Source organism: Xenopus laevis, chromosome 5S (assembly GCF_017654675.1).
Source record: "Xenopus laevis strain J_2021 chromosome 5S, Xenopus_laevis_v10.1, whole genome shotgun sequence".
Lineage (NCBI taxonomy): Eukaryota > Metazoa > Chordata > Amphibia > Anura > Pipidae > Xenopus > Xenopus laevis.
In genome coordinates this window covers 26,948,494-26,971,541 of record NC_054380.1, presented here as the reverse complement: position 1 = coordinate 26,971,541, position 23,048 = coordinate 26,948,494, and the positions used below count along the sequence as shown (strand labels likewise).

General features: G+C 38.9%; 1 protein-coding gene across 9 annotated transcripts in view; it reads right to left on the bottom strand.

Moving 5' to 3' along the window:
- Window positions 1-23,048, bottom strand: part of plcb4.S (phospholipase C beta 4 S homeolog) — a 160,021-nt gene that overhangs the window by 80,499 nt on the left and 56,474 nt on the right. For all 9 annotated transcript variants that reach the window (XM_018265087.2, XM_018265083.2, XM_018265084.2 and 6 more), the window contains one exon: window positions 13,553-13,608. The gene's annotated coding sequence lies outside the window, so the exon portion shown is untranslated. The remainder of the gene's footprint in view (window positions 1-13,552; window positions 13,609-23,048) is intronic.

The window sequence follows — 23,048 nt, the reverse complement described above, 5'->3', positions numbered from 1 at the left end:
CATAATGGCAGATGAGATACAGGTATGGGAACTGTTATCCAGAATGCTCGGGACCTGAAACTTTCCGGATAACGGGTCTTTCCATAATTTGGATCATCATACCTAAAGTCTACTTGAAAATCATATAAACATTAATAAACCCAACAGGCTGGTTTTGCTTCCAATTAGATCTTAGCCTGGATCAAGTACAAGGTACTGTTTTATTATTACAGAAAAAAAGGAAATCATTTTAATTTTTTTTTATTATTTTGATAAAATGGAGTCTATGGGAGACGGCCTTTCCATAATTCGGAGCATTCTGGATAACAGGTTTCTGGATAATGGATCCTATACTTGTATAAGTAACACAAATCTATTAGTAATATATGACATTTGTGATCCCCTCTGCAATACAACAATCTGGGTCCCTTTCTCAGCAGCTCATCAAAAAAAACTAAAACCTCGTACTACTACTAATACTAAAAATGAATACCCCAATACTCAGGTCCTGAAGGGACTTTAAAGCTTCTGGTCCACAATGGAACCACACTGAAGTATTTCAGCCCAGGGGAAAGCAATTGCCCCTGTCCCTTTTTCAAACCGCTTTTTGTATTATTAGTAGATTGTAAGCTCTTAACCAGAAAAAGTGAGTGAGTAGTACAAAGCCCCCCAGTTTAAATAACAAGTCAAAACAGAAGGAAGTGATATACAGATTGAATTTACGGCAGACCAATGGCATTCCTGTTTTTTGCTGACCCATAGCATGTAAATCGCAAGAGACCAATTATAAAATTATATCACAATGGTATAAATGCCCAGAAATCTTACATAAAATATTTCCATCTGTTTCGGAGTTGTTTTGGAGATGCAATAAGTCAGTGGGTACTCCGATACATATCTGGTGGCAGTGTCAGCTACTAACCCCTTTCTGGAAAAATGTATTCCAAACTATTAATAAAGTGTCTTGTATTGACCTACCTTTTGACCCAGCTATTGGGTTACTTTCAATGCTACCTGGGTCGGCCATAAAACATAAGAGGACTCTTGCAGGATTTTGTCTGGGGGCAGCTCGAGCAGTGATTCCCCACCATTGGAAATCTTCAGTTCCCCCCACAATTAAAGAATGGTATTTGGAGATGGGGTCCATTATGCGAATGGAGGAACTTTTAAGCTATACTTCTGGGAAACAAGAGGGGTTTGTGAAGACCTGGTCAGCTTGGGTAATATTCATGGAATCTGTACACAAGGAGGGAATAACCCTGGACTAGGAGCGCATACACAGTTCCAATAACTTGGATGGTATATAGGCAATATCAAAAAATGGATGTCATAAAAAAAATCTGTTGTAGAACGGCTGAGCACTCTTTCTTTCCTCTGTCCTTTCCTTTCTATTTTTGGTTTTACTATCTTTTCCCTATTTTATAATTTCTGAATAATGTTGAATCCTTTCGAGCGTACCTGTTTAATCATATAATATTGTTATAGTACGCCTTTAAATATATGAGGTATGGGCGAACTAGTACTATTTTTGGGAAACCTATCAAGCATCTGACACGCCTCTTGGTTTGCCAACCTTTGATACTGTGATAATGTGTTTCTGAGAAAAACTTATTGTGGATGTACTCATTTTGTATAATGTTTGTACAGGATTCATTTTCTTGCTATTTGAATTTTCCTCTATTGTAAAATGCCTACTTCTTTAAATAAAGAATATACAAAAAAAAAAAACAGAAGAAAGTGAGTCGTACGGAGTTGTAGAAGTGTTTGTACACATTTCCATTGGAACATTGAGCTACACTTTAGCATTATTTGCCTTTATCAGCACAAAACCCACCCATCAACTTTATCACAGCCTCCATGCTTCCTTCTTGTACCAATCTAGCACCGCCCGCCATTGCCCAATAACCACTTTCAGCCAAAAAAAGCTCAATTCTTTCTTATCTCTGAACACATTTCCTTTCTGTGTTAAAGACACAACACGTCTCATAGACTGCTGAATACTCTTAGTACAGTAGGTATACAAATTTATATGCTGGAGATGAAGCTTGTTCAGGGAAGGCTTAGAGTTTTTATATTATCTCTGTAAATGGAAAAGGGCAATTTTAAGGGCAGTTGAAAAATAATGGCAATGTCGGTGTATAATAATAATAATGCATTTACAAACTCATAAAGTGCTTAATTAAAAGGAGAGTCTCGCAAATAGGATATTAGGCTAATGAATGGAGACTGCTACAGGGACCAGGTATAAATTAAAGCTTTAATCCTACCAAACATTTCCTAGAAGGATTCACAACCACTAAACCTAAACAGATTTTCTTACTTATTCCGGAAATTGCTGTCAGTTCTCCTTAACTGGCCACCAAAATCACAATGCCATGTGAAATGAATTATCTTTATTTGGATTCTAAGCGAACAAAGGGCTGGTACATCCAACAACTGCTTTGATCACTAAAGGGACATTACACCTTCAATTGTCTTTACTTAGTACAGGGAAATACCCATGCACCATCCATGCTACACAAAGTACCATTAAGCCCCACTAGTGGCGAAAAGTGAAAATAGAAAATGTAGGTGTAGTTGGCTTTTAATGGTCTTGTTTTTTTGTAAGCATTTGTGTTTTTGAAACAAAACACTGTGAACAAGGCACCAGATGAAATTCATACGCGGGTACTAAGGGAGCTTAGTTCAGTTTTAGACTGGCCTCTATTTCTGATTTTCTCACACTAACTTTCATCTGGTATGGTACCTATGGATTGGAGGAAAACTGATGTAATTCCTGTATTTAAAAAGGGATTATGATCTCAATTATAGGCCAGTAAGTCTGACATCTGTGGTGGGCATATTTGAAGGCTTGTTAAGGAATCACATTCAACATTTTGTCCTAGTGAATGGCATTATGCGCAGCAATCAGCATGGCTTTATGAAGGATTGGTCATGTCAGATAAATCTGATTGCTTTTTATGATGAGGTAAGTAAGATTCTGGACAGTGGGGGAGCAGTAGATGTGATCTATTTGGATTTTGCCGGTTTGATACCATCGCCCACAAATAGGGTTGCCATATGGCCAGTATTTATTGTGTAACAGCCATCTTTCAGAGCAAAGAGCATGTAGACTGGAAACCAATAGACGCCTGGATGGAGTAGAGCACTACAGAGCTAATTAGCTAATATAATTAGCTAATGCGGCTGTCCCATGGGCATGGGCACATATCTCTTCAAAAAACAGAAACAATAAGTTTCATTAAAACGTGTTCTTATGAATGAGGATGAATGGTTAGCGTACATGTTAATAATGTATTATTAGCTTATCATTGTTGTGTTTTCATCCATGAATTTAATGAACCCAGAGACAGCTTTATTAGTAATAGATTTCCCATTAGGCGGAAAGTCCCATCCTGCTTTACTGATAGTTCCGATTTTACACTGCACAATCTCCTGGCACTTTAGGGCAGGACTGTACATGGTAATTAGAAACCCGTGTTTTTTTCAAATAATAAATGACCAAGTTATTTAACAATGGGGCCACCCAACTGAATTATAGGCATGACCCCCAAATCCTCTGCGATGTTATCAGTGCACAGGGAGAGTAACAGACAAGCTGTGACTCCAAATATACAGTAAATATGTAGAAAATAACTATAAATGGTTCAGAATGCATGGCATCTGAGGTTTTCCAGATAAAGAACCTTTCCATAATTTCCTTTCCAAGTCTAAAAGTCTTCCAAAAACATTTACACAATAAATAAACCCAATAGGATTATTATTTGAATATTAATTCATGCAACTTAGCTGTTACCCCCCCACCACCACCACCCTTGAAGTCATTGGAAATGAACCCTTGTATATACTGTATCTCAAAAACAAACTGGGAGCACTGCTGGGGGCACGGCTAGGGGCATAACGGGTCATGGCAAAGGCACATCCAAAGTTGTATGAAAAACATTCATTTACATCTAGAACTTTTGTTCCCCTATAAATGGCATTGCCCTTCCCAGTCAGCAGAACAATATATATCAAAAAAGTCCAGACAACTTGCTTTGTGATCAAGAAAAAACTTTTATCAAGCAAGTATTATATTACAAGTAGATATATATATATATATATATATATATATATATATATATATATATATATAGTCATAGCCATAACATCAGGTATTTGCTTGCACTATTCTACCTGCAAGGGGAAAACAAAAACATTTTCTTGATTGGTTCCTAACCCCAACTATAAACAGTAAGCTTGTCTTTTAGATTGCCAGCTTGCTTGGGCAGGACTCTACCTCTCGAATGTGTTATTGGTTGTTATAGTATGTAATTCTCTATGTTCAGTGTATAAACCCATTTTGGCACTTGGTCTAATAATAATACCAGTAATGCACAATGGTACCACACACATACAGAAGAACGGTTTCTGGATGGAGATGGAAGTGATGAAACCCCACAATCAGCTCACCCAGCAATATAGATCTCTGTAGGGCTCCAATGAATTGGCATCGAACAGAAAAGAGGAAAATATTTTGTGCAGGGAAGCATATCTTTAATGAATTATCCTCATTGTTTAAAGAATAGCTGAAAAATGTGAAACCTTCCAGCAGGCACAAAGGAATGTTGTTCTTTCATCTGATTATACAACATTTACAAAAATAGGAACTTTTACATAACGCCGGGGTAATCGTGGAGAAAAAAAAACCATATATATCTTTTTTCCATGGCCATCTATGGTGCGTTCATCTTCCTTGACTGCAACAGAAAACTAATTTGCCTTCTGGCTGGGAGCGCAGCCTTCAAAGAGGTTAAACCTGGAACTGAATGCGTAAAATCTCCCTGTTGTCTTCCAATTCCTGAAACAAGATGAGAGACCTCGGAGCAGAGATTTGCCATTTGTGGATTAGACATAACGAGCGATACAAAAGGCATATTCACTGTGGGGAGGTCCAATGAGAAGAGAAAACGCGCCCTGTAAGCAAACATGCATTCACCATTTATTACCCCTTATAAATAGAATGGGAAGTATAAAGGCATAGCTCATTGAATACATAGGGGCACATTTATCAAGGCTCCAATTGAAAATTTCAAATCAAATTCAATTTCTCAAGTTTTTTTATGGGCAAAACTGTCAAATTTGACTAGGGAATTGTTAAAATTAGATTCTAATTAGATTTTCAAGATTTATCATACTCTGGCCCTTTAAGAACTCAAATTCAACTATTCGCCACCTAAAACCTGCCTAATTGCTGGTTTCGTGGGAGATGTCCTGGGATCAATTTAGAGTTGTTTGCAGCCTTTCTGACATTCAAGAGAAAAAAGTTTAGAAAATTAGATTTTTTCAATTTAAGTTTTTATTAAATTTCGATGGTCGAATTTCGAGTTCATGGGAGTTTAAGGGAGTTTTAAAAAAACTCCCATGAATTTGAAATTCGACCCTTGATAAATCTGCCCCATAGTGTAGGCATGAGTGGTACCTGTACCTCATGTGTGCTTCCATTAATTATGTGAATGTTAGTTGAAAGGGAATCTAGGTAGACCATACACAGGGAACATTTTTAAATGAGGAACCAATTCCAATATGGGTGTGTTGAGTGGACAGTAGAGAAGAAGAAGATCAAGCCTTCAGGGTGAGACTTTCCTACTAGAGTAAAGTGGCCTTGAGTCTGGGGATAACTCCAATAAACCCATTCAATGTAGGATTACTGTATATCAACAACAACATCATCTGGCACTATCTATATCTAATTTCTGAAAGAGTGGGGACAGGGTGTCAGGTAGGGTTGCAAAAAAGATTTCCGGCTGGTGGGGGGAGGGTACAAAAAGGGGTGTGGTGTGTACAGGTCTGTTATCCAGAAACCCATTATTGAGAAAGAAATTACAGATTTACAGAAAGGCGGTCTCCCATAGACTCCATTTTATCTAAATAATCCAATTTGTTTTTTTAAATAATCTTATTTTCTTTGTACAGGTATGGGACCTGTTATCCAGAATGTTTGGGACCTGGGGTTTTCCGGATAAAGGATCTTTTCTTTATTTGGATCTGCATACCTTACGTCCACTAGAAAATCATGTAAGCATTACATAAACCCAATAGGCTGTTTTTTCTTCCAATAAGGATTAATTATATCTTAGTTTGGATCAAATACAAGTTACTGTTTTATTAAAACAGAAAAAAAGGAAATCGTTTGTTAAAATGTTGGATTATTTGATTATAATGGAGTCTATGGGAGACTGCCTTTCCATAATTTGGAGCCTTCTGGATAACAGGTTTCCAGATAACGGATCCCATACCTATAATGATAAAACAGTATATTGTACTCTACCCCAACTAAGGTATAACTAATCCTTATTGGAAGCAGAACCAGCCTATTAGGGTTATTTCACATTTACATGATTTTCTAGAAGAATAAGGGGCACAATTACTATGGGTCGAATATCGAGGGTTAATTAACCCTCGATATTCGACCATCGAAGTTAAATCTTTCGACTTCGAATAGAACGATTCGAAGGATTTTAATCCATCGATCGAACGATTTTCCTTCGGTCAGAAATTGCTAGGAAAGCCTATGGGGCTAACATTGGTGCTCGGTAGGTTTTAGGTGGCGAACTAGGTGGTCGAAGTTTTTTTTAAAGAGACAGTACTTCGACTATCGAATGGTTGAACAGTCGAACGATTTTTAGTTTGAATCGTTCGATTCGAAGTCGTAGTTGAAGGTTGAAGTAGCCAATTCGATGGTCGAAGTAGCCAAAAAAATACTTAGAAATTCAAAGTACTTTTAATTCTAATCCTTCACTCGAGCTAAGTAAATGTGCTCCTAAAAGTTATCAAGATCCAAATTACAGAAAGATCCCTTATCCAAAAAACCCAGGTCCCAAGCATTCTGGATAACAGGTCCCATACCTGTACACGTAGCTCTATTACCCTGTATTTCACAGAACAGGCTGAGAGCTGTACCATTTGTCTACTGCAGAATACTATTTCGTAACATAGCAATTTGAATATTATTATTGTTTTCCAGTACTGTATTTCCTGTGTTTTATGATATGCTCAGGGTTGGAAAAGGTGTAATTTAATGACCAGCAGATCTCAAACACTTGACGTAAATTTTCTTGGATTCACATAAGCTTTAAATTACAGCCTAAACAATTGCTCGCATGATTGCAAATTCACCTACTTAAAAGGTCACCAATGGAAAGATCTTCAAGATAACCGGCAATGATTACAAAGCCCAACCCTTTTTCTAAGAAACTGGTGAAGCCACGTAATGTGATATACAGCTGGGTTCTCGTCTCTCTTAATGACTTTTTGCATCTTCTTTATTAAAGACGTTACTATACATTGCTTTTCTCAAATAAAGGCTTAAAAGCCATTAGTTCCAACCTTGTATTATGCCTCAGTGAATAGTGTACTGCCTTCCATATAGGGCAAGAGAATCTACCCTAAGCATGTGAGTGTCTGCTCAAGGATCTTGTCTGGACTGGCTGGGGCAGCATTTCCTTAGGACTAAACACTGATAAAAACTCTGTTTCCTGCTGTTGGTCAAGTTTTAGCCACAATCCCATGTAAAGTCATGTCTGTTTAGCATTGGTGGGGGTGTTTTGCTGTCTATCATCACCCGACCAGGATGGATGAACTAGCTCGACTTCACATGGACACTAGGATATATTTAACATAGTTAACATTAACATACTAATTATAAAAGACTAAAAACTGACAAAAGAAACCTTCTTATGACTTTTGAATGTATATGGAGGCCTATTGATGCCAACTGATGTATATGCATAATGGTCAAAGCCAGGTCAAATAGTATTGACAGCCAAAGAGCAGTATATACTACCTTTGTGGTCCACATGCTATAAACATTTCTTCTGTGGATGTTCAATGTTGGCCAGTGAGTAGTGTATTTGCCAATGGACAATACACTGGCCAACATGATGTTTGAGCTGATGTTCTCAGCCTGAATCAGCAGAACAGTATAAAGTTGGCCCCTTGTACACTAATGATAGCATGTACTGCAGTTAAATTAAAATTATAGTCTATATTGACTGCACATGCAGAAGGACCAAGATCTAGGCCTTTCTTTGGAGTATCACTAAGGCATTGGGAATGCTGAGGACTGTGCAGTCTCTTCAATTTAGCTGGAAACAGCAAACTTTTGTATTACTTCTCCCTCGTAAAGTATCTGTCCCCTGGGCTCATGGGCCAATCAGTTGAACAATGCACAGGATCAGCATATGTATATCTGCCTTTAATGAGAATGGTAGGACATATGGAAGGGGTGGTGGGGTTCATTTATTTGTAAGTGTTTTGGGACTTACCAGAAACAGAGTGTGGCTTGTGGGAGTTGCTATTAACCTGGGTGAATTTCTATTAATACCTGATTTTACTCACAATATCTAAATATAAAATGGTACCCTGTCCTAGCACTTTGGTAAAGGTAACATTATTTCTTGGCATATTGAAAGGCAGTTATTTGTCTCAATTTATAGAGGGAAAAGATAATGCTGTGTTGGACTCATTATCAGCCAACATTATTAATACAAGACCGGCCAGATACAGAAGTGCTTAGGTAATAGCAGCCACAATACACTGTATCTTTCTGATGTTTCTAAAATAAAAAAATGGAGGAAAGCTAGAAAGGTAAGACAGAAAGTTCACGGTATGTTAGACAAGATCCTCTGAACAAAAGCAACAAGAAAACTGAGAACTTTTTCAGCAGCAAAAAATTGCATCCACGGACCAATCACAGAGAGAAGTAAAACAAAGAACACATCTTGCTTAATGATGTCCTATAGGATTTATGAAACTACAGCTTTAATATAATCCAGTCAGTAATGTGATAAGCATTATTGACTGGAATCCCCTGGGCAACACTGCTGTAGGGGCTACTACTATGGTTGGAGGGGTCATAGCAAGAGCAGAGGGCATCCCAGAGGCTCAAAGAACAAGTTATTTCATTACAGCCAAAAATAGAAAAGTTCAATATGAAGTGGACAATGTTTAATCCCAAATGGATGGGTTGAAGGATTCGCGTATTAAGTTACTGGAAGAAAAAAACGATGGCGAGTGGCTTGTGCCTGGTTTATAGAGAAACACAGACGGGAACTGTGATAGATTTTACAATGGGACCCAAAGGCTTTTAGTTATTCCTGTGTCTCTTCTCTTTCTTTAATTCATCACAAACCATTTCTCCCACCCAAACTCCTCTTAGCCCATCGTTCATCCCTGCTTCCTCCACTCCCCTGCTCCCTATACTCCCTATATAATTACAGTAAAGATTTCAGAATCTATCTAGCATTCCAATAGGATCTGAGGACAGAAATTGGGATCTCTGTCTTTGCGTGTGGGGTGTTAAGAGGCCATAGGGCTCCTATAAATTCTTTCTCATATACCAGGCCTGAATACTCGTGCTGGTTAGATGCATCTCTCTTACACCACCTTTTGGGTGTCCATATAGGAAGAAATCCTTCACTCACCCCATCTCTCCCTGTTTGTTTCAGTTCCATAGAGAGTACAAAGGATGTGACATCTATATGAGCTTTTTATTGTCACTTTCTTATCCTTTCTGTCTTTCCCTTTGAGCTCGACCCTGTGCATCTACACGTGTATCATCTACACTGACAATAAATGCCTTTCCACTGCCATATTGATTTAAAAGTAGGAGTTAAATTATACAAAGGCATCAAATGTATTCTTTCAATTTATTAGCAAATTGTAAATGTAAAAAGATATTGATCCAGATTGTCCACTGGATCCAAACAAAACCCTCTGAGCATTTAACCCTGTGATCAGCAGAGTGAATGTACCACAAAACCCTGCAGCTTCATTGCCCGCAATGGAACAAATATCAATAATAAGGCTGCAACAGAGATTCCTCCCAAAACACTGGCTCTTCCCTGCCTAATTATTCTACTGCTTTATCCACTGAAATGATCATTAAACTAAAACTGAATACTGCAAGTTAAAAAGAGCCATACATACACACTAAATACACAAAAAAAAATCAGAACATGCACAGGTTTTAGACAGACAGATACACAGATAGAAGATAGGCAGACCTAAAGACAGTTAATTACTGTATATGACAGATTGATAGATGGACAGATGATGGATAGATTTATAGATAGATAGATAGATAGATAGATAGATAGATAGATAGATGATAGATAGATTTGAAAGATTGATCTGAATAGAAAGATAAGTAAAAAAAAGTAGCAATAACAATGCAATTGTCGGACCTAGGGTGGCAAATTTTCCGGAGTGGCATGCCCAGCTGCTCTATGGGGAGCACTGGGGGCATGCTGCTCTTCAATACTCCGGCGATTGCACGCCAGAGCTCTTGCACCTGCGCGAGGTAGTGCGGGCGCCCGCCCCGCAAATCCGGCGCTGCTTACTGAGCATCTGTTTTTAGATGGGGTGAGTGACCCCCATTTAAAATTTGGAATGAGTCAGAAGAAGAAGAAGGCAAATAATTCAAACTAAAAATAAAACTAAAACTGTCTGATCTATAATATACTAACTAAAGCAGTGATCCCCAACCAGTAGCTCGTGAGCAACATGTTGCTCTCCAACCCCTTGGATGTTGCTCTCAAATAGGTGCTTATTTTTGAATTCCACACTTTGAAGTGAGTTTTAATTGCATAAAAACAAGATGTACTGCCAAGTACAGCCTCTTGTAGGCTGCCAGTCCACATAGGGGCTACCGATAGCCAATCGCACCCCAAGGGACTTTTTCATGCTTGCGTTGCTCCCCAACTCTTTTTACATTTGAATGTAGCTCACGGGTAAAAAAGGTTGGGGACCCCTGTACTAAAGGTTAATTTAAAGGTGAACCACCCCTTTACCACAGGATTTATCATGAACAGAGGAGAGTACAGAAGGGTCACTCTGGAACCCCAAAAAGAAACCCCCAGGTTTTTTAGTTATCGGGTGGGGTGACTAAAATCACTAGGGGATGTCTAACATCCCCCCCCCCTAGTAAAGGAGTAAAGTAAATCTGAGCAATTGTGCTTCAATCTTACAGAGAACAAGACAAAACAGTCATATTTACATGCCAATGATAACAAGGAAAGACTCATTTCCATAATTAAACAATGAAACATGAGACAAAGAACATGAAACAAATGTATTACGAATGAGGGGAAGAATTCCTGGATCAATAACGAAACTTTATGAATGACAAAAGAAATGAAATGACGACTGAATTGTATTTGCTTCCTGGGTAGTAAACAGTAGGCTCGGATGCTTCTCCAGTGTGACATCACAAATCTTCATGGAAACATTGTAAGAATGGCTGTTTGTCACTAATCGATGTTGTCATACTGAAAGGCCGAGAAAGGCCGTGCACCTCCTTGCAGGTTTCCCAACTCTCGACATGGGCATGTACTGGGCCTTCATTCTGTCTGCAGAGAATAAATGAGCAGTTGCTGCAAAATCTGTCCTGCTGCAAAACCAGTCCTGTTGCAGCACATATAGCAGAACTGCAGTACCATCGTGTTGGACCATACCCTGCCATGTCTCACATGCCACAAGTTCTTTGTTGTGGGGGTAGCTGGGTACCCTAATGTTCTTTACTAGTCCGCTGTTATTCTCCCTCTTAGGAACATTCACTTTATCCTGACGCAGTGGGCAAAGTGCTATTTCAGTCCCAAATACCATGTTGTTTTTCCCAGAATTCATGAGTCTTTCTGTGCACAATGTGGATGTTGAATAGTGCACAACTGCGCTGCATTCAGTTTGTCCAAATGGACATGACTGTGCCTGCGCTTCATTACAAATCACATATATTTTAAGTCTGTCTGGCGTAATTTCCGTTGTTTGGGCCCAATTCTTTAGATCAAAATTGACAAACAGAGATGAGGAAACCCTCATCAAGTTGTCCATTGCGCCAGTGGATATGAATGAGTCCTTTTGTTATTTGGGAGGTCTCTTCTGTTTATTTGCCTATAATTATCATTTGTACTCTCATGATGGCTAAATTTATGTATCCACTCCTTCACTAATCACTTAAAATTCCAACCTCCTCCCTGTCTCCTCCTGGAAGGATCAGCTCTAATTCAGTACATCTAAAAAAAAAAGCCTGGCCCTGCTCCTCCTATACTACTCCTACTCTAATCCTTCAGTAGTCCTATACTACTCCTGTACTACTTCTATACTAGTCCTATACTACTCCTGTATTACTCTTGTCAACTGATGGAGTGCTCATTCGCAATGCTGACTCAGCACGCTGTCTGGATATAAATTTTGACTCTTCCCATCAATAGTCAGCATCCCGGTCAATTCCTTCCTAAGACATATGCCAAAATCTGTCCCTTTCTCTTTCAAGCAACAGTTAAATCACTTCTTCCTGCCCTCACCCGATACAGCCTAGACTACCACCACCTTCCTCCAACTGGCCTCCCAAATTCCTACCTCTCCCATAACACTCCACCTTTTAAGAATAAACAAACTCCTCCACTGAAATCTTTATTATAGCTTTGCATTAAGAAAAGGATAAGTACAAAGCCCTTTATTCTTCTGCAGTTTTCTACATCTCTTCTCTTGGTCTCCATACAGTCTCATGTTCCTCATGTTCCTCATTGCTGTATCCAGCCTTAAACATCCCCCCCCCATATCACTGCAACCTCACTCCCCAAAAACAGCCACCATACCAGTTTTCCCAAGGCAGAGATGAACAGCGGAATTGGTGGCTCCCATGCTTCACTGCTTCACTTCTGCTGTCTTGTTCCTCCAGCACCAGGACCACTCACACTAAAACCACAACCATGTTGGCCTATAACGTTCATGCTGTTTTTTTGCTAGAAGCTGACAGTGGTTGGTGCAGTGAGAATTGCATTCAATTACTGTATATTTGGCCTATGGAGCTCATTGCCTTGATATTGGCTTGACTGTTTGGGATTGGATTCTCCAGCGATGTTACATATAACACTATTGTTAATTTACCATTCATTTAATATTGTAACAGTAGTAATACAGAGTAACGGATGTAATACAGAGTAACAGATCTAACAGAGCAGTAGTTTGGCAGATAGACCAGTGTTATAAGCGATTATCTCCCATTTCTAATAAATGCTTTGTTTCAAACCAGATTGAAATGAAATAGCAGATAATTTGAGTGCTAGACAGAGTGCAATAACATATAATACCCCTCAATGAATAATAACCTATGCGAGTGTGTTCCATTGAATAGTTAGGGCTACATCACAGCAGGAGAAACAGCGACATAAATCGAAGCATTAATCCCTGCCCCTCATAGACAGCGCAGAGCTCACACTCTTCTTCATTGCCATTAATTATAAGTACAGTTCACTTAATAAATCTGATATTTCCATAGGTTATATTATGCTTGCTTGAGGAACCCTAGTTCAACTGACCCTTGGGCCAAATTTCCCGGTCAAGTGGTGACTTGACATGACCAGGGAACAATTTTATTCGATACAGGCACCTCTCATATGGGGTCTGATAGGGAGTAAATCTGAATACATTTTGGCATAAGGGACAGTTCATAAAAAGCAAATTGTACTTAGAGGTAACAGAAGTGAAACTGTTTTATATAAGAATGAAAATAAAATACTTTGGTACCTACCAACCAGGACTTGAGCAGCTTGAGGATAGTAGGCAGTTTAACCCAAAAAGTGTGACCTGAAATTCAAAGACAAGAAAGAAACATCAGAAACCAAGTTGACATTGCGGCTTGACATCCTCAGTTTTAGTTATTGTTTAGAAGGGATTTCTATTCATTTCTGAGCCATACACTATGGAAACATGGTGCAAATACGTCCAATGTGCTACACTGCAGCCATTTACCATTCAGGGAATGGAACGCAGCCCCTTTGGGCAAGGAATCTGTTCACCACACTTATTTCCATGATTTCCACTGGCTGAGTCATGTTGCTATTAACAACAGAGCAAGCAAATATCTGAATTTGAAGAGTAAAAAAAAACAGGACATGGAATTTAGAGAACAGTTAACCTAAAATAAAAGAAAGGTACATGACAAATGCAAAACAGTCAATTAGCCTGTATTTCCATGTATTTAGGAGCGAGGCGCAATCTGCATATTTGGGCATTTCTGGGCCTTGCCTTGGTTTTACACTTATAATCCAGTTGCTGTGAAACATGGGAGACGCTGGGCACATCTACCCATAATAACGGCACTTGCGCAGGGACCTTTTCTGCTTTCCTTGCATACTGGCTGGATATATAGACTGCACTGTACCCCTTATTTAGTCTGGGTCCCCACAAGTTACACTCTCGTAAAACAAACATAAAAAATACATAAAAAAACATTTCCAGCCGAATGATTGTTTAAACAGTTTTTCATCCAGCAAAAAAACAAAAAAAAAAACAATTTATTTAACTATTTCACTTCATTAAATGGCAAATTAAACATAATTTAGTTTTATTAGCCTTATAGGGACTGCTTTGCTGGATTTTGTACAGGCTCTGTGGAAGAGATTAGTTTGAGAAAATTTCCATCCTTATGACCCTATGACCATTATGACCCTATGAAATTTTCTGAAATCCAGCTCCAATGCCCTGGCTGCATTTCACCCCTTGCACAATGAACAACTTCTGTACAAACTCCAATTCATATTCTGGTTCTTCCAGGCAGAACTGAAGTGCCATGCTTTAGGAATAGTTCATGTCCAGTGCTCCACCATGGGATGTCGGCAAAATTATGGACTTTACCAGCAGTTCTATAAACACACAAAAAGCTCAGGGAAAAGTGGACTACAAGCTCAAGTGCAATGGGTTTGTTGGACAATGAAGCAAAACAGCAGCCATATTCTTCTACAACATGAAAAAGAACAGTATAAATAGCATAGTTTGCCTTTAGAGCACAGCATTGTACAGGTATGGGACCTGTTATCCAGAATGCTCGGAACTTGGGGTTTTCCGAATAACGGATATTTCTGTAATTTGGGTCTTCATGCCTTAGGTCTACTAGAAATTAATTTAAACGTTAAATAAACCCAATAGGCTGGTTTTGCTTCCAATAAGGATTAATTATATCTTAGTTGGGATCAAGTACAAGCTACTGTTTTATTATTACAGAGAAAAAGGAAATCATTTTTAAAAATTTGGATTATTTGGATAAAATAGAGTCTATGGGAGACAGCCATTCCGTAATTGGGAGCATTCTGGATATCGGGTTTCCGGATAAGGGATCCTATACCTGTATCTGCAAAGACTTGTGTATTTTGGGCTATTATATCAAGTAAAGTTGGCTAAAAAGAATTAAATGTTCTCCAGAATTAGTACAGAATTCATACTTTTCTCATAACAGAAAAATGTATATTCTTCTACAAATCAAGTTGAATATGTAATGCTATATGGAAGTAACTGCTGCTTCATTCAACATGACAGCCCGTTATAACCGTATGGATCTTTGAGGGAGGCACATGGATTTATAGAAGAGGGTCCCACGCACAGGGCACTTTCTCTATGTGGGGGGAATGTGAGCACATTTAGAAATTAAATGTCAGTGAGTTTAAAAAAACAGAGTTCTGTGTAGTATCGCTCTGATTTCAATCTATGCTGATTGGAAAAGTCAGGGGCAGGGCAATCCTTATTATGGGCATTCATAGATTCTGTTTGTGTTCCACATGGATTAAATTCTGTGTTTTGAAACTTTCACTCTGACGGGAAAGCTAATCTTGCCACTTGCCATCTGTCACTGAAGAACAGGCAACGTAAAGCCAAGTATGCTCAGTTATCTACACTGTGCAGATAAAACCCAGCATTAAAGGGACACTGGCCTCACAATGCAATGGGGTTCTTTTTGCCTGATACAGGGGAGTCCAGCCAGTTGGCACAGTGCAAGGGCACAGAAGAAGTGGCATGCGATCTAACAGAGTAGATACACTTTAAAGGGCAAATTTCCATTTCTTTACCTGGAGCCTGGACTATTATTGTGTATGTGAGGGCAGAGCTAGAGGTAGAGGCCTTGTCTCTGGGGAGGTTGAAAACGACAATAAACATTCATTATTGGTTTTCTGCTGCCTCAGGCACAACAACGGACTGGTTCGCTCCGGTCTGAATTAAATATATAAATGGTGTTGCTTGGGATAAACTCATTTTCTGTAGTTTAACAACTGCTACAGAACGGGCTGCTCCCTCCATACAGAATGGCAGTACTAAGACTCTTGGCAGGACCATTGATCCTCTTTCTGAAACCTGCACATAAGTCACTGTTATGCTGTTTAATACAGTGCCGATGCAACTCAAGGCTCCGCCTAAATAGGAGACAATTTTGCTAATTACCTGCTACTATTACTGTATGGCATTGGGCCCCAAACTGTGGGGCTGGTAGTGACAAGAGGGGGTTCAGCACCTGAAGGCCAGTAAGGCTGAGACCTGGGCAATATAGCAGTTTGTTCTCCTGTATACTATGGCTGAAATTCCAGCCAACTAGAGATTGGGGCTGAATATGCATTTGCATTCCAAGAGTTTCTTGAAATCATGACTAAATGACTGATACACCAATCTTTTCCTGTACTCCATTCATGAGCAAAGGGGTCCCTGACCAAGTATGGAACCTTCAAGAGGGACTGTGGCAGAAGGTTGGCAGTTAGGGTATGAAAACACCGGACAACCTTTGCTTTTCTCTACACTATGAAGGTTAACAACTCGGCCACATCCTCTTTCCATGCAGCGTCGTAGGATCTTGGCCTGTCAGGGAAAAAGTAGCAAATATTCGCATAATGAGGCAATGCATTGCTGTTACTATTAAGTGTGATGATGTGGAGTGGGGCAGTCAAAAATGAAGAGCACAAAATACAAGCATCACCTCTCTAGGGGCCCAGAAACAGAGTTTCTGCCAAAATATTCACGTGGTTGCTTATATCTGCTGAGTGGCACTTGCCAGTCATAGGGATGACAGTTGCTGCTTGTAATTCAATTCAAGCCAATGGAAATTAACCTCCCTAAAGCATGGGCAATCATTGGATCAGTTTTGTGCAGTGCAGGGAAATATTTGAACAATATTTGATGATAAAGACATAGTTGACCAAATCCTGAAAAATTCCACATGTGGCTAAATCCGACACCAGATCGTAATTTAGTAAAGCCTAATGTTAAATATGGGACAGTCTCTGCCTACGGGCTGAGCGACTGTTGACATTTTAGATAGTAGGGACAACTAAGTGTGAGTTCAAGAGCAGTCTATTAAAGGAGTGATCCATCTTTATGTATGTTATAGAATGGCCAATTCTAAGAAACTTTTCAATTGGTCTTTACAACACGAAACATATCATATTTATTTTGGGGAGCTCATCGGTTCTATGTTCTGTGGATCAGTTACCTAGTTAATTGTAATCCCTGTGGTGTCCATAAGGGTCAATGTGATTTGTAAGGAAACAGTGTGCCACTTATTCGTCATTAAATTTTCAGCCAAACAAATCAGCAGTGGGAAAGTGGCAGACACTCGACACCCATATTATACAACACTGTTCCCTGAAAGCCACTCTGCCTGTATTTTATTTATGAGCAGCCTTGATAGCACTCCATGGAGATCCAATAACAGCACTTTCAATAAAAATGAGAGGCACAAGACAAATTGGGTCAATAAAAAAGCTGATGTCCATAATTACCCAGTCAGACCATTTGAATCACCAGTTCCTATTATGTGCCTGTGCCATTTTGGGTTTACATAGATGCTGGCAGGCAGATTTGTGAAGTTTTGTGGCTTTTTAGCTGAACCACATCCATTTTAGGGAAGCCGTTCTGTTATGATTTATGGTTTGCTCTTTCTGCCACTTTATGATTTGCTGTTAAAGTGCATAATAAGCCTGGTGTCAAAAGAGCCAGCGCTGGTTCCAAACACCTGTCTGTGGCGCCTTGTTATCTACAAAGCCAGTGAAGATTTATTAGGAGAGGTGCGATACAGCTCAAGTATCAAGGATTCATCTGCTGAGGCTCCACATGACATTCAGCCATTATTTATAACTGCAACAAAGGCAAAACATTAGAGAGATTTCCCTCGTGTGAGACACAAAAAAAATCTACTTGTCACCAAACTGGGAAACAGATTCCCCACTGAATAATATCTCACAAAATAGCAGCTTTCGGCATCCCGAAAGAAGGCATTGAAGTTATAATAAAGCTGGGACTTGGGAGAGGGCTGGAAAAAGCAAAATACCCAGCAACTTATAGCTTTAACTTTCTTCTCTATGCATCACACTGACCGGATTGTATGGGAGAGACTGAAAGAGAAGCATCCTTATGCCTCTCACAACCATGCTTTTTGTGACCAGAAATCTATGAAATCATAGAATCCAGATTAGCACCTCTGGGGCGCTAACTATATTAATCATTGCAAATACCAAAATTCTGGCATTTCTGACCCTTTTCCACCTGACATTGTTTCAAACTGGCAAACAGAAATTTCCAGATAGAAACAGTTGCAGAATGAACATTAATAATGCCGCAACTGTCAACGTCATGCCAGACAATGTAGTCCTACTAGATATCTACTCACCTAGTTGTTTTTATCTCTTTTTTCCCAAAACATGACATACTAAGCCATTATTCCACACAGGCTTGATAAAGGGTCCTGCGAGGCCTGAAACGTTGCCATTTTTATTGTCTGCTCTAACTTATGAGCCAATAAATTCACCTTTCTAACCAATCGTTCATTCTTCAGTGTGCTGCAGTGTATTGGACTATTATACTAAGCCATTATTGTCTTTGTAAACAATTTCCTTTCCTCTATATTTCATGCAGAATTTCTTAATCTATCTATGGCTCAGAATGAAATATTGGGTCCTTGTTCTGTTGATGGTGGGTCTTCATGGTCCTCTTTAATAAAGTGCAATTTCTTTCTACTATAGAAAACAGAAATGAACGTGATGTGTCAACCCCTTCTTACCAATTATTGGGCCACAACCTAAATCTAGTGAAAATTCTATATTAGGAAAAGACCACAATTAAATTGCTATTATAGACCATTCACTAGCATCTAGATCAGTGATCCCCAACCAGTAGCTTGTGAGCAACATGTTGCTCTCCAACCACTTGGATGTTGCTCCCATAGCCTCAAACAGCTGCATGTTTTTGAATTTCTGGCTTGGAGGCAAGTTTTGGTTGCATAAAAAACACATGTACTGCCAAACAGAGCCTCCTGTAGGATGTCAGTCCATATAGGGGCTACTAAATAGTCAATTACAGCTTTTATTTGGAACCCCAAGGAACTTTTGCGTTCTTGTGTTGCTCTCCAGCATTATTTTACATTTGAATGTGGCTCACAGGTAAAAAAGGTTGGGGAGCTCTGATCTAGATGATGGTGTCTCTTATTCCTGCATTCCATTGTTCTCTTTCTTTCTTCCTATTACTGTTTGTCCTGATAAAGCCAACTTGACAGTCAAGGCTTTTTTGTGGTCTAGTCAATAATCTACCCCCTATTGTAAAATATAAGGATATTATAAGTAACTGAGAAGGTAAAGATGACTTCTAACATCCTCAATATTTTACAACTCGGAATACATTTCTTTATTCGGATGTACATATTTCAGTTAATCTTGATACAAATGAAATCACTAAGCACCAAATATAACTGAGGACATCACTAAGAACTGTTCATATGGTTATATTTTACATGGCTTTTTACAAATGTTGATGGCCAAGTGGGGAGTTGTAGCTTGACATAATTGGGAGTGTGCCAAAGAACTGCTTGTAGTAGAGAAGAGACACAGCAAAGGCAAATTAACTTTTCTTATTTTGCTTTAATCAAAAAAGCATGGAACTACATCTCACATGTCTATTCCCCAGTATTAGGATAAAATTAAGCAAAAAAAAAAAGTCAATAAGGCTTTTCCTGGATTTAGCCAGTGTGCTGGAATTAGAAGGGTTATTTATAGACTTGCATTGCCCTTGAATCCCAGATCTTATCTATTTAGTAATTTAATAAGAGGTTTGGAGCTTTTCAATCGGCACATGTAAGCCTTCATTGGATTAGAGGCAGCTCAGTCCTATCTTTTGCTTATTTACTCCAAAACCATGAATACTGGAGATGGAATGTGACCGATTAGATATTTTGTACTCAATATTGTCAGTCTGTTTAATATTGTTAAAAATCCAACATATACCCACCGTGCAGGCACACTAAAGAAAACACTTCAAACTCAACTTTTTTTTTTTTTTTTTTTGTATTATGTATATAGGTAATTACAACAACAGAAATGCAGGCAGTCCATAGAAGGAGTAATAAGGGAAGTGATACAGGAAATTTAGTAAAATACCGTATATGTTGTTTATAATTGACAAAACGTAAAGGTAATGTTATAATGAAACAGAATATTGTTAGGCTCATGTCCAATATAAAGTCCAGTATTTGCTTTGTAATAGAACAAATAACAGCTAGTGACAAATTTGTAACTATGGAATCCATGGAACTATGGTGAATAGGGAATAAAGTTCAAGTGGGTTTTATCATTATACGATAGATTGCTCATAAAAATTTCCATTTTGTCAAACATTTCATTCAATTTTTCGTGTTGCCGAATTTGTAACAGGAGAGCTGTTACACAAAAAGCCAAATAATGATTCACTCAAAATACTTTACTTGGATATCAAAATAAACCAAAACTGAAGTTTTAGGTAAAAGCTGAACCAACACAAATAAATGCAATTCTCAGAAAGAACTCTTGACTTTCCAATTGTCTGGCTAAAGGGAATAACGGGGCCTTTAAAAAACATGAATTTCTAATGCCAAAGAATTGTGAAGAGATTAATACTCTTTACAAGTCTAGAATTCACCAGAGCCTGTAACACAGACACCCAGACAATAAAGCATCTAATAAATGATGCATTCTGAAACTGTTGAACGTGTGTTGGATTATATATTATATTATATAATATTCTTCTAGTGTTTAATATTAGTAGCACAAATACTGCCAGGTACCTGCCAAACTTATCCCCATCCAGCATCCATGCAACAAACAGCTACAGTGATTCAGCTATGACAATACACATGTGCTTCTAATGAAAATATTCTGTGAATGTTATGAAATTATTATAATTATAATACTATTCGACTATTCTGATAATGCAGACAAAAGGTTAGGCCAGTTTATTCATCGCTACATATGAAGGATTTAGATGACCCGGAACATCTGAAACATCTTTATGGAAAGGCCGGTGGAAGACTCCAGTGCAGAAACAGCAACGGCTCTCTCTGGAGCCAAATGAGAGCCAATAATAAGCATGGCCATAAGAAGTTCATTTGACACTGTGGACCGTCCTCTTCTTCTCCAATCCCTCCATTCACTTGACCTTCGTGACATGACCTGGTTCTCTTCTTACCTCACTAATCGTTCCTTCAGTGTCTCCTACAATGGAGTATCATCTTCTCCCCTTCCTCTTTCTGTTGGGGTTCCTCGAGGTTCCGTCCTGGGCCCCTTATTATTCTCCCTCTAAACTTCCTCCCTCTGCAAACTAATCAACTCATATGGTTTCCATTACCACCTCTATGCTGATGACACTCAGATCTATCTCTCCTCTCCTGATCTAAACCCAGAACTCCTAACTCAAGTCTCCTCCTTCCTGTCCGCTATCTCTACTTGGATGTCGCAATGCTACCTTAAATTAAACCTCTCTAAAACGGAAATGGTTCTCTTCCCTCCAACTAACACGATTAACATCCCAGAAGTATCCATCATAGCTGACAATTCGACAGTCACCCCATCTCCCGAGGCTCGGTCCTGCACTACTCATATCCAGTCATGTCACTTCCACCTAAGGAACATATCCAAAATACAATCATTTATCACCCAAGATGCTGCCAAAATTCGTATTCACTCTCTCGTTATATCACATACGTAACTCTCTTTTAATTGGCATTCCCCTCCAGAGACTTTCACCTCTCCAGTCCGTAATGAACACTGCCGCGAGGCTCATATACCTCAGCAACTGCTCCTCCTCTGCCATGTCACTCTGCCAATACCTACACTGGCTTCACCTTCCTTTCAGAATAAAATTCAAATTAATGACCCTAAAACTATCAAATGCAATACCACATACAGTACTACATCTCTCATCCACTTAATTCTGATCTTGCCCACTTCCACACCTTGTGTATTATATTCTTCCCATTAGATTGTAAGCTCCTTTGCACAGGGCCTTCCTCACCTTTTGTCCTTTTGTACCATATGTTCTATGTATGTAATTAATGTGATTTAGTTGTATAAACACATTTACTTTACAGCGCTGCAAATTATTCTGGCGCTATATAAGCAAATGTTAATAATAATAATAAATAGTGAAGCTTACCATGCAAATCCTGGCTCATCAAAATGTTTTGTTCACAATGGAATTGTGTTGGAAAGACAATAAGCAGTTTCCATTTTTTCTAAACTATTGGGCATGGAGGAAAACAATTTTATCGGTGTCCAATAGCACAGAAAGCAGTTTGGCAGCTTCCAGTTGTATACAAATAAATAACCGGTACCCAAGGAAATCAAAATATTATTATATAAAATATGTTTCTGTGACTCACATGCACAACAGACCTTGAAAAAGAGTGCACAGCCCGAAACAAGTTGTGTGAATAAACACATACTGGCAGTAAGCACTGTTACTGTCTCTCTCTTAGTTCCGATTTTATTTTGGTTAAGGGCTAGATCACTTTTTTTATTAGATAAAATGATGTTGTGCAGCTCTCACTAATGAGTAAAGCAAGAGCACTGCCATATCTTAGAGAGTTACGTTGGGTTGAAAAGAGACCAAAGTCCATCTAGTTCAACTCCTTCAAATGAAACCCAGCATCCACACACTCACACTGACCCCTCCATACACTCACATAAACTATATATACTCATACACTAACTATAGATTTTAGTATCACAATAGCCTTGGATATTCTGCTTGTCCAACAAATCATCCAAGCCCCTCTTAAATGCATTAACAGAATGAGCCATCACATCCCACAACCTCACTGTCCTCACTGCGAAGAACCCCCTACTCTGCTTCTACTCAAAAAGTTCCTTTCCTTTAGTCTAAGGGGGGGGGGGCTCTGGTGCAGGGATCATTTCTTTACTTTTCAAAGGTTTGTGGAGATTCTTTCTATGGGGAAAAATATCCCT